The sequence below is a fragment of the Mirounga leonina genome, unplaced genomic scaffold (assembly GCF_011800145.1).
Source record: "Mirounga leonina isolate KUSES-001 unplaced genomic scaffold, KU_Mleo_1.0 Mir_179, whole genome shotgun sequence".
Taxonomy (NCBI): domain Eukaryota; kingdom Metazoa; phylum Chordata; class Mammalia; order Carnivora; family Phocidae; genus Mirounga; species Mirounga leonina.
This window is the reverse complement of record NW_023270466.1, coordinates 4,165,143-4,178,916: the sequence shown is the minus strand read 5'-3', so window position 1 is coordinate 4,178,916 and position 13,774 is coordinate 4,165,143.

Below are 13,774 nucleotides of genomic sequence, written 5' to 3'. Positions count from 1 at the left end.
AGATCAGGTGGGGATCTTTCTTCAAACTATTCAATAAACAGAAGACCAAAAGCTTCAGCATTTGAAGTGTTTAAGCAATTATAATCACTGAAAAAAAAAAAACGTTTGCCAACAGTCAGTAACATTTATCACTATCAAAGCAAAAAAACAAAAAAACAAAAACCAAAAAAAGACAACTGAACAAATTAAAATAGCTCAAGCAGTATATAAATTGAGAGAGTTCTAAAATTACATTTTGGATTTTTCAACCTATAAGAGGTATATTTTGATGAAGCTTCTGTTTTTAATCGGATGAATTTCTATTCTGTATCAGAATAGAAAGAAATTGAGAAGTCCCCAAATTTTGAAGTCTCTAAATCAGTGAAACATTTACATGAATCATAAATAGAAACCATTCACTTTATGAGTTTTGTCCCATAAAAATATTACTTGAAGAAATGTACTCCTCTGAAAATAGTTGAGAGATTGCAAATATTTTCAAATTTAAATATTTTAAAAGCTAGAATTCAGACTATCTTCCATTTAGCTGGATTTTCTGTAAGCTTACCACTTACTACCTGTTGTAATCAGAGCATTTCTCAATTAAAAAGATTATAGTGTAGGGCGCCTGGGTGGCTCAGTTGGTTAAGCGACTGCCTTCGGCTCAGGTCATGATCCTGGAGTCCCGGGATCGAGTCCCGCATCGGGCTCCCTGCTCGGCAGGGAGTCTGCTTCTCCCTCTGACCCTCCTCCCTCTCATGCTCTCTGTCTCTCATTCTCTCTGTCTCAAATAAATAAATAAAATCTTTAAAAAAAAAAAAAAAAAAAAAAAGATTATAGTGTAAAAAAAAAAAAAGATTATAGTGTAAAAAAAGTATCACTTGAAAGTGTCAACTATTTCTTTTTTTTAATTTTTTTAATTTTTTTATTTTTAGATTTTATTTATTTATTTGACAGAGAGAGGCACAGCGAGAGAGGGAACACAAGCAGGGGGAGTGGGAGAGGGAGAAGCAGGCTTTCCCGCCGAGCAGGGAGCCCGACGTGGGGCTCAATCCCAGGCCCCTGAGATCATGACCAGAGCCGAAGGCAGACGCTTAATGACTGAGCCACCCAGGTGCCCCGAAAGTGTCAACTATTTCAATTTTGAAATTCAACCTTGAGAAAGTACTGCAGGCAGAGTACTATAAAAAAAAGTTTAAATAATGAGACTGTTTTGAAAACTTCATTCTTCAGAAAAATATGAATGACACAGTATTAGAAATAAATATAGCTAAAACCCTGATAAAAGTATGTAAACATGTATCCAGATGAATTATTCTGCTTCTGTTTTCTTTAATGTTCAGATAATTAATATCAATGTGGATATGTTACATTTAATTTTCTGAGAAAAAATTTTATGCTTAAAATAGTTTTTCCGTAGAACTAATTGTAGGTCTACCAATGTGATAAAACTAATTTGTACTGTTGATCAATAAAGAAAATGTCTCCAAAAATTATGCAATTTCACTTGTTTTTACCACCAATTTTTACTCTGAAAAGTACCCTGGTGTGGGCGACGTGGTGGTCAGGTTCATGTGTCAGCTTGACTAGACTCCAGTCCTCAGTTACTCAATCAAACACTAATCTAAGTGTTGTTGTGCAGGTATTTTATAGATGTGACTAAAGGCCATAATCAGTAGACTTTAACTAAGGGAGATTATCCTAGATAGTCTGGGCCTGATTCAACCAGTTGAAAGCTTTACAAGCAGCACTGAGGCTTTTCAGCAGAGAAATTGCACCTGAGGTCTGCAGCTTTAGCCCCTGCCTGCCCTTCCGGATGGCCTGCTCTTCAGGGGTTCAGACTTGCCCTGCTGGTCCCCATAATCAGTAAACCAATTCCTTGGGATAAATCTCTTACTCTCTTTCTCTTGCTGATACTGTTTCTTGGGTGGAACTCAACTGACTCAGATGTTGGATTCTATGGTCATCCTCATCTTTCCCTCACTGGGACATCCGTGATCTGGCACTAGGTCCTCTAGAGTGCCCAATATCTAAATACTGACTCTTACCCATGGAGATCACTCAATGGGAACCCCAACTGGTAATTCTCTGATCTCTGAAATGCCTTTCCTGACTTGTTATGAACACCTAGAGTAGCTGTTATATAAATCTTCTGCACGGGGACATTCATCTTTGACAGTGAAGGGGATGCTATTCACGTGCTGGGGGACAGCACACAAGCATAACCCAGGCAGTCACCTCTCTTATGCCTCTCTTAGACTGTGGCATCCAGCCACCCATGCTGGCTTCCTCGGGGCTGGCATTTTCAAAAAGCTCCTCAACTGGCCCAGGGAAGCATACACCTTTGCACCCTCAGTGGAAGTGCAGATCCCTCCCACTGCAGCCCTGTCTGCTTTCTCTGTCATTATGGCAGCTTCAGACAGCCTGTAAATTTTTTTCAGGTATAAATCAAGTAACAGTCCCAAACCTTCAAACTACAAAGGGTAGGAGTCAAGCTTTCTAGATGGTCCTCTTGAGTAAATCAAGTAATAGTCTCAATCCCCCAAAATTCAAAGGATAGGAGTCAAGCTTTCTAGATAGTTTTTTTGAGTGCCTCCTCACTTGGAGGACTTCCTGCCTTCACCATGGGTGAGCATTTCTCCTACCCTGTCAACAACTCTCACCAAAGTACTCCTCCCAGTTGAGTTCAGTCCTCTAGCCTTCCCTTATACATTCTGAAGCTGACTGCCTAACCTGTTAGCATGCTCCAGAGAACTGTTTTGGTTCCATTTGGTTTTGGCTTGGGGGGGCCTTTGAGGACACCGAATCAGCAAGAAAATTTCCCTTAACACCACAACCTCTACTCATTTAAGTCCTGCCACAATCATGTCAGGCAGGTAGATGAGTCCTACTGTCTTGTTTAAAAGTGAGAAAACAAACTGAGGGTTTCAGAGGGGAGGGGGAGGGGGGATGGGATAGCCGGGTGATAGGTATTAAGGAGGGCACATGTTGTGACAAGCACTGGGTGTTATACACAACTAATGAATCGTTGAACACTACATCAAAAACTAATGATGTACTATATGATAGCTAACTGAACATAAGGAAAAAATAATAATAAATAAATAAATAAAAGTGAGAAACTATATGTCTTATGCCAAATCATACAGCTGGTAAGGGACAAAGCCAAGATGAGAAATCAAATCTTCTGACACTTAACAAACTTCTTATATACCACATTTTCTCACTAAAAAAAAAGTGAAATACCCAATTTCATAAATATGGAGGGTGGGGTCAGTCAGCTATTGACAAAATGTACAAGAAAGAAAGCATTCTGCATTCAAGTATAATTAAGTCTACTTCCAAAATATGCATATTTATGGTGTATTTTTCCCGCACACTAACAATTGTCCTATCATTCAGAACATTTCCTATCTAACTATCCTACAACCAAACCTACCAGGGTGGCAAATTCAACTATGAATAAAAAAAAAGAAAAGAAAAAGAAAAAAAAGAAAACAATCTGCTGCCCCTCTCTGTCAATCCAAAAAATTAAACCCCACATAGTAGTGTTCTCCATTCCAACACTGTCTTTATTAGTGTGGGTCACCTTCAATGTTCTAAGAGCATTCTAGACCAAGGGTAAGATGGCAATGGTGTCATTTAGCTATCTACACCTCAACGCAAGACCCCTAAGAAGTTGCCACAAATGCCCCCTCCCATAGCATGAGGATGGGCACCCATTCCAAGCATAGACCTGAACTAGTTCAAGATGAACTTCCTTCTGGGCTTGGAAGAAAACTGAACTCTGACCAGTTGTCCCAAGAAGTCCTCCCATGGGCTATTGACCTAGACCATGAATACAAAATGAGGCAGAATCTATGAGGTAAGTGTATGGGACCAGGATAGGCATTCCTCTCTTTACAAAATCAGAACAATGGAGCTCTGCAGATTCTCTAAGGAATTACCTTCTCAGCCTCTAAGCTGAGGTGAGGACCCAACACATCATTCTAAGAAAGAAGGCTGACATCAAAGGAAAGTATAGAGAGAGGGAAGACACTGACCCTGTCTGTGTAAGAGAGCTCTCTTCTCAGAAGGATGGTCCAGGCTCCTCTGTCTCCTTCTCTTTTGTAAGAATTGTCACCTGTATTTTCTCAAAGCCTTCCCCTTTCTGCCCACTTTCTGTGCTCCAAGACATCACCTAACTAATTCAGATGCTCTTCATTTCTTCTATACAATGCATTCTCAACATGGCCTACCCTGAAGGAGGTGATAATTGGATTTTGGGGAGGTGGGACAATCTTTCTTAAAAGTCTCCTTTTATGATGAAAGCACAAATACATATATACGGTATATAACAGATATATAGTATATCCGAATTAAAAATGTCATGGGGCGCCTGGGTGGCTCAGTTGGTTAAGCGACTGCCTTCGGCTCAGGTCATGATCCTGGAGTCCCGGGATCGAGTCCCACATCGGGCTCCCTGCTCAGCGGGGAGTCTGCTTCTCCCTCTGACCCTCCCCCCCTCATGCTCTCTCTCTCTCATTCTCTCTCTCTCTCAAATAAATAAATAAAATCTTTAAAAAAAATAAAATAAAATAAAAATGTCATGGAGTTGGCAATTAGAAGGAAAGATGTCTAAAAAGACTTTTTAGGGGAATGATAATGAAAAAAAGGATGCGAGACACCAGTGTACACTGAAGCAGAAGTATCCTAACTGGCCTCCACTTCATCCTCCCCCTCAGCTGCCCAACCCTACCTCCTTCCACCATTCCAGGGCATCCTACACTTTCCCCACCAAGGGTGCTTCTAGAAGCACCACTCAAGCCTTGTTATACGAGGCTCAGCTCCTCAGTCTCACGTTTTCCTACTTAGAACTCCACTCTCATCCCCGGTCAACCTGGGGGACTTTCGATCCCTCCCGCACTTTGTATCATGTTGCATCTTCTACTCTATGCCCTCTCAAACCACTTCTGCCCTTGAAAGCACTATAAATCTTTCAGTGCTCAGCTCAAGTACTCCTTTATGAAATCCCTCCAGGACATCCCCCAATAAAATGTGTTCTTTCCTTTCTGACACTCCATAGCACTTTGTACATTTCTTTTCTTTTTTTAAAGATTTTATTTATTTATTTGAGAGAGAGAGAATGAGAGAGAGCATATGAGAGGGGTTAGGGTCAGAGGGAGAAGCAGACTCTCCGCCAAGCAGGGAGCCCAATGCGGGACTCGATCCAGGGACTCCAGGATCATGACCTGAGCCGAAGGCAGTCGCTTAACCAACTGAGCCACCCAGGCGCCCGCACTTTGTACATTTCTACCATGATCCTCGATGACATTGTATGAGTCTGTTATGTGCTTGTTTTAGTCATACCCCAAACCCACCCCATGTAAAGTAAGGCTTCCTAAGGACAGAAATGATTAATTGATTATCCCTGAACCTGGTACTGCAGCCAGAATGACCACCTATCTACTCAATTTTTTAAAATTATTTATTTATTTGAGAAGAGAGCATGAGCTGGGGTGAGGGGCAGAGGGAAAGGGAGAGGGAGAAACAGACTCCCTGTTGAGTAGGGAGCCTGATGCAGGGCTCGATCCCACGACCCCAGGATCATGACCTGAGCTGAAGTCAGACACTTAACCGACTGAACCACCCAGGTGCCCCATCCACCAATATACTTTAATTGCCAGGACATATGAGTAGAAGTAATGAAACCAAAACCAGAAACACTAACATTAAAGCAACAGTCATAGTTCCAAGATACAAAGTGATCAGGAGTAAAAACTAGAATTTTGTGGTAACTTTAAAACAATTACATAAATAATCATATAGACTTAATAAATGTTTGAGCTCAAGAGAGCAAGAATTGTGACCATCAACCAAGTTGGTTATCATGTTGAAGATGATACACACCACCTTCAATTTGTACAGCAACCTGGGCTGGGATGAGGGTTGCTTGGGGGGGTCATTTGAATTTTAAGGAAGAAGAAACTCAACCTCAAATTAATGAAAAGCAGAACTGGAATCTAAAACTGAGTATAACAGACTCTAAAAGGTCAAGTTCTTCCTTCCATACTGCAACTCCTCTGTAGAGAAGCCAGTTCTGTATGGCAGTAGTCATTTGGAGGAGCAAGCCATCTTTGGTGGAGTCATGATAATGAAGAGCCTTAAAACTCAGGCTCTAGAATCAAATGGGCTCAGCTTAATTCCCAGCTCTGTCACACCTTAGCTGTGGGACTTTGGATTCTGAACCTTATTTTTCTCAACCACAAAATGGGGGTAATGGATAAAGCCCTTCTGGAAGTTCTAAGGCAGAATCAATTTCCTTGCCTTTTCCAGTTTCCAGAGACTGCCTGTATTCCTTGGTTTATGGCCCCTTCTTCATCTTTCAAAGCCAGCAAAAATGGGAATCCTTCTTATATGACATCAGTCTAACCTCTTTATTGTCACATTGCCTTCTCCTACTCTCTTCTGCTTCCCTTTTCCACATTCAAGCATCCCTGTGATTACATTAGGCTTGCCCAAATAATACAGGATAATCTCCCTATTGTATGATCAGCTGATTAACCACCTCACTTCTATCTGCCATGTAACCTAACATAATCACAGGTTCTAGGGATTAAGTCATGACTATCTTCATGGGGTCATTATTCTGCCCACCAGATTGCTCCACTAATTAAAAAGAAGAGTAGCTAGTAAGGAGTTGTAGGCAGAGCTGAAGGAGCTAAGGGAAGGAAATTGCATCCTTCACCACAATGACATATGGAGAAAGTCTAGAGCTCTGACTACCAATAGAATATATCTGATACCATTATCTTAAATCAATGAGCCTTTTGAGTGGAAGATGATCAATCAGAGTTCTGAATTATGGCTTAACGTACTAATTGTGTTAACTTCAACAAAGCATATACCCTTTCTGGGGCTCAGTTTTCTCATTTGTCAAATGGAAATGACACAAACACAGGGAGATTGTGTGGAACAAATAGACAACATGTATCACCTTCTAAGGTAGTGACATTACTAATAACCACAAGGATATATAGTGTACTTAATACCAAGTGTTATGGTAAGAGCTTTAACATTAGCTCTTGAATCTTCACAACAACCCAAGGAGGTAGTATTTATTAATTTACCCATTTTACAGAAAAAGAAACTGGGGCTCAGAAAGGCTAAGTAACTTGCCCAGTTGATGTATAGTAAAGCCAGGATTAGAACACAGTTTTATATTACCTCAAAAATCTCTACTCTTAACAACTAGGATATAGAATATAAATCTAAGCTATAAAAACTAGTTTGGGAGTAATTCATTCTCTTACTAAAAAACAAAAACAAAACTAAAGTCGTGAACCTACCCCCTGTGACACAATTACTAGAAACCCATTGTTCCAACCAACCACCCTGCTAGGGAAAGCTTCATTTGCTAACCACATTTAGGGTTCTGCACCAAATGAGGGAGTGTGAGTCTTAAGTGCTGTTTGCTTCTGAAAGGGCTGTGGACTGAGACTCCTCAAGTTTCCATCTCAAGAAGCTCTTGCCTTAGTCACACTCCCTTCTCCCAAGTAGATTTTTACCCAGAACAGACATGTGATTTCTGTTCTAGACTGAGTCTGTTTTGCCTACTCTCGGGAAAGCGCACCATATTGTTTTCCAGAGCATTCTTTTCAAACAACAAACAAGCCAAAAATTCTTTCTGTTCTCCACTTAAATAGACATTATAGAGCTTTCCCTGCATCTACAATGTCTTTTTCATGTCTCTGGTAAATTATTTACACGTGTTGTCTACCAGACCAACTGACTCTACTGAAAGCCTACCCTTCCTCATGCCTGGGATGACCTCTCACCCAAGAGGTCAGTGCCCAAAAGGCAGCATGGGCCAACCGTGCTGTGTGCTCCATTACCCATGAGATTATGAGTAATTGTGGGTAATTACTGAAGCAAATGAGTTATAGCTAATTACTAATGTGATCTTAATCCCAGCAACAAGTGAAAGCAAAGATGTTCACTGACATTTCACTCTATACTATAATGAATACAGCTTGCAGTTTTAGTTGACGCTAAAATATGCACTGTTATGAACAGTCTGAAATCCCAAGGGAATTAGATAGCTGAGTGTTTAAATGTGTAGGATTTTTCTTTCCCCACTTCAAATTTGCTATCAGGTATTTTTAAGGGCAACTCAACCTCCTTTTTACCGTAGGCAGTTGCATGGGCTTTCTGCTATAGTTGGCAAATGTTATTAAGAGTCACCTGACTCTCTAGAATCTGCTAAAAATGCCATACTATAAGAATTTAAGGCATCATTTGTAAGGATAAAATGAAATAATAGATTTTAAAGTTATTTGGAAAGATACAAGTACAACACAATTATAAGATATCATTATTATCCCCTTATAATTATGATCTATAATGCCCCATAAAAAATAGAATTTGCTAATTGTTGCATATAATGTTGTCAGTGATAACCAGTACATGCCTGGATAATGGTAAAATATAGCCTTTTTTGAACAAGTAATCTGAGAGTATTTCCTCTCATTCCCTAAATCCAGATTTTAATTGCTCTGATTTGGGGATGCTTCCAACTTCTTAGAAGAGAGTTAGCTTTGAGACTGAACACAGTTGGAGATAAGAGCATGGAACATTACATACAGCAAAGCCAAGACTGAAATCCAGGTCTTCTGATAAGTAGCTAAATGCCCCCGGGCAAAGCATGTAATCACTTTGAGTTATAGCTTTCATATCCTCTAAAAATGGGACTGATAACTTACATCTAAGAATGTTGCAGGGATGAAGTGAAATAAAAAGGAAAAAGCACTTTGGAATGTTAAATGCACATGAAATCAAGACTTCTATGAGCAGCAGGATATGCTATTCCAAGCAACATTAATAGCTTCATCACGAAATGAGGACAATTAGCTTCTTTTCCTGTCAAAACTGCTTTAACACCACGTTTCTGCATTTAAAGGGTTTTGGCAAGAGTGAAGGTTTTGTTTGAGCTGCAAAACCAAATGGAATAAATGAGGTTGTTACCAATTGTCTTCTGATTTGAGGCCAAAGGAAGGATGGTTTAGGCACTTGCATCTTTCCAAATGTTGTTGAATTTGGTTTTCAGCCTATGTCACCTCTTTGCATCTAGCAGTTTCTCCGCATTGTAAAATAAGTGCTCTTCTCTAGAGAGACAACGGCCTCCATCAAACAAGGAACTTCTAAAAAGAATCCCTCCATCTTAATCTTTTACAAAAGAGGTTTGGCCTCAATGCCCAGATGAATTCAGAGGAAACAAATGGGGGTTGTAAATGCAATTGTTAACCTGTCCCTCCTTGTATTTCCTATCTTGCCAGAATCCAGATATTAGTGGTCTCCCATTTTCCTAATGTACATAAATAAAAACAAAGCTGGACTTGGGCAAATTTACAAAGTATACACTCACTCAGCCAACGAATATTTATGGAGGGCCTGTGTGTGCAGAACCCACTCTGGGTTCTGGAGACTCAACAGTGAACAAGACAGATATTCATCTTTTGTTCTAGCAGAGCATGAACAATAGGAAATAAATCAATAAACAAAAAAATGTCAGATTGTAACAAATCCTTTCCAAATTGTTGGCATAAGGCCATGTGATGGGAGCAACACGTTGACCAGGGAAGTCCATTCTGGATGACATTATAAACTAAAATCTCAATGAAGGAGGGCTCAGGGACATGAACACCCCCCTCTTAGGGTGTCCTCCCCACTTTTCCACAGCTCCTTTCCTTCTCTGTTTCCTCTGCTATAAATCAAGTTTCCTATGTTAAAGCGGCCTGCCCAGCCCAGGCCTTCCACCAAGCTGGCCATCTTCTTAGCTTCTTGATTCACTCATTTAACAGACTCAAAAAGGGCTCTATCCTTTGTCATAACCTTAATCCTAAGTGTTGGACAACCTCAGACCCATGCCACAATGTTGGTATTATGAAATCTATTTTACTAATGGGGCTCATAAATAACAACCACAACAACAACCAATATTAATTAGGTGCTACTTCTGTGTCAAAATCCAACAGATCAAAGCAACAATGGCCACAGTGATCATCAGAGACCTAGGACCAAGGGCCTTTTTTGTCATTTTCCTGGGCTACAGAAACTGCAGGGGTTCTGTGCACCCAAGGGAAAGTGACAAAGTGCCAAGATCAACTGGTATCTGCCTTAGGACAACTGTGGCAGTGAGGGATTGAGCCAGATTAATTTTTATTAAAAAAAAATATATATATATATACACACACACACATTTTATATGTATATATTTTATATAAAATTATATAATATATATTTACTTTATGTAAAATATATATTATAATGTATTTAAATATATTAAATAGTATATATGAAATATTACTAGCTCTTGAGTGCTTTGAATCCGACCAGTGTGATAGAATCATTCTCCAGTTCAATAAACTTTCAATGATTTCATACTTCCCACACTGTGGGGAACAAACAGGTGATCGACAGGCCTGACAATGTTTCAGTGGGGGATGGGGGAGAACCCACACTGTGTTGTTAAGATCAGAAATCCCCCATTAAAAATCCCAGGTTGCCAGGATCCTTTGAAAAGAATCAGAAGTTCTGCCATCTTTGGGCCCCCATTTCTAACATGGCATCATCAGCTGGAATTGAAGATCAACTGTCCACAAATTTCCAGGAACAGCAATTTCTTTAATTATCAGTTTCACATCATTTTCTAATTTTTGTTTTAGTTTCTTCTTTGATTCATGAGAGTTTTCAGAGTACATTTTTAAATTTCTCAACCTATACTATGTTTTCAAGTTGTCTTTTTTGTTACAATTTCTAACTTAATTGCATTCTGTTTACACAACATGGTCTAAATGACACTTAATTTTTGTTGAGGATTGCTTTATATCTAAAAATAAGGTTAATATTCATAGATCCTCTGTAGATTCTCCAATTACTGGGGGATGTGTTCCACATATAAAGTTAATATATATACTTACTGTTTATCTGCCTTATCTACAAATATCTGAGGGAGTAGTTTGAAAATCTCCCACTATGATGGTTGTTTTTTATATTTTTTAATTTCATAAAATTTTTAATCTTTTTTAGTAAGCATTATATAATGATCTCCAAAATGTCTTTTGTCTTAAAACCACTTTTTATCTGATATTAACTTGGCTATTCCAGCTATGTTGAGTTCGTATATGTCTGGTATAATTTTTTCCACTCACATACATTCAACCTTTGATATCTTTTTACACAGACTTATAAATAGTCCATACGAATCATCTGCTGCATTGATATTTATGTTATAAATAGTCTGTATCTGAATCTGCTGCATTGATGTTTGTTGGCTTGTTCTTCCAGTGTGACAATATTTGTCTTTTATTTTTTAAAAGATTTTTAAAAATTTATTTATTAGAGAGAGAGAGTGTGTGTGTGAGAGAGAGAGAGATCACAAGCTGGGGGGAGGGGTAGAGGGAGAAGCAACCTCCCCACTGAGCAGGGAGCCTGATGTGGGACTCCATCCCAGGACCCTAGGATCATGACCTGAGCGGAAGGCAGATGCTTAACTGAATGAGCCACACAGACACCTAGTATTTGCTTTTAACTATCAATTATAGTCTACTCATATTTGTTTTGATTAATGACATATTTGGATTGATTATTACCACCTTGTTCAGTATTTTCTCTTTGTCCAAAGCTCTGTAGTTTATGCCCCTTGTCTTGCTTTCTTTTGGCTTCAGTGTTGGGTTTTTTTCCCTCCCATTTCACTTTTTGCTTCTTCTGATTTGAAAAGTTACACTTTGGTTATAACTTCTATTAGTGGTGTCCTAGAAATGATCACTATGCATATTTAACTTTTAAAAGTAGAGGTGAATCAATATTTTACCTTCATTTTGAAAAATATATGAATGAACCTTAGAGCACTTCAACAGTGATCACATGCCTTCTGACTTCCATGTCACGTATTTGAGGATTTTATTTCTACACTGGTTTTATATGCCCATAAATTGACTTGTTTATGTAGTCAGTGTTTGTTTATATTTACCAAGAAATACGCCATATTATTTATTCCCATTCCTTTTTGTATCTCAGGTGTTCCTCTGGGCTCATTTTTCTTCTTTCTGAAATAGATTTTTTAGCCTTTCATTAATTAATTGTTGGTAGTAACCTCCTTCAGGGTTTTTGTTTTGGTTTTGGTTTGCTTGTTTGTTTTTGTCTAAAAATGTCTTTATTTTGGCCTCATTCTTAAAAGATAGTTTCACTGGATATTCAATTTTATCTTTAATTGTCTCTATTGACTATTTTTAGAGCCAATATCCCTGGGGACAAAAATGGCGGAGACACCTAGAGATGCATCTCTGCTGGCATCTATGTTTACCACTTAACTTATTACCTAAAGTGACTCACAGGATGGGGACTGATGTCAAGACTTGTTAGACATGTGAAATCTTTGTATTATAAAATGCATGGAAAGACAGCTAATTGGGTGTCCTTTTTTCTTTCACCCACCATTTGGCTGGTAAATACACTCAGGCTACGGTAGTAAAACACACTTAAGCTGCTTTATGTCAGCAAACACAGCACAATAGCATTTTCTCAACAACATTGTCTTCAGATAGAAGCACAGGACACTGCTGTAATCTTAAACAGTCTCTGCAACCCAGGAACACGCCCCAGCGTCACCTGCCTTCCAGCTGCTTTAGATTAACACCCTTCCTCCCACATTGAAATTGTTTTGCAATGAAGGTACAATGTCCTCACTCTTACCAATACAGAATTCCCTTTGTACCCCTTTTTCCCCACCCCACCATAAACTTTACCTGTGGTAGATGCTCAATAAGTATTGGTTGAGTTTTAAAAATAAAGAAGACCCAGCCTTTTCTTAAGAGAGATTTCAATCTCACACAGAAATAGGTCAGGAGATAAGTATTGACCGGGGGTACAGACAGCCTTGACAGTGACCTAAATAGTTTGTTTAAAGAGTAATGAACTATTTCATTGATCCCTTTATCCCTGAGTGCAATTCTGCTGGGCTTAGGGCTGGAAACGGAAATGGAGTTCTAGGTGATGAGCCCTAGGTTCTGAGAGCAGCTTTTGATGGGAAAACATTGTTGTATGAGGGAATTGATGCAGGGAACAATACTGAGGATAATAACCGCATGCTTACTGCATGCCAAGCCTGGTACACACCAATTTCTCTCTATTATTTCATTTACTCTTTACAACGGAGCAAAATGAGTATGATTATCTGGACTTTATAGTTTAGGAAACTGAGATTTAAAGAAAAATCTAAGTAATGTCTACCTTCCCCCCCACCCCCCCCCCACCACCCCCACAAAAAAACTTCAAGGGTGGAGTGAGGTTGGCATCCCTTATTTGAGACCAGGGGGGCATTCTACCACTCAATATGATTGGGGAAGGATTTCAAGGGACAAGACTCTGCCTCCTGATCACATGGGCAGCCCATCAGATTTGCTCTCCAAGACCTTCCAATCTTTTGCAAAGTCACAGAGGCGACAGTAATGGGTGAGTCATGAAAGTAAAATCTTTAAAAAAGAGCTCTGTGCTCTGAAATCCACACGACTTCCCTGGCTCCTTCTTAAGGCTCAGTGGGTAGCTCTTTATGTCTTCCTTCAATTTGGTTTGCCATGCAGTCAGTATCCTTCCAATCAATATTCTTTCTTTTACCAGACTGAATAACAAGTAACCACAAGTGATATGTTAATACTGAAGAACACCATGAAAGAAACATGGTTATCACACAGAAATGGACACAGGAAGTGAGATTCCCATCTATAATGGCGGAAGGTGAGGAATCAACCCCTACAAG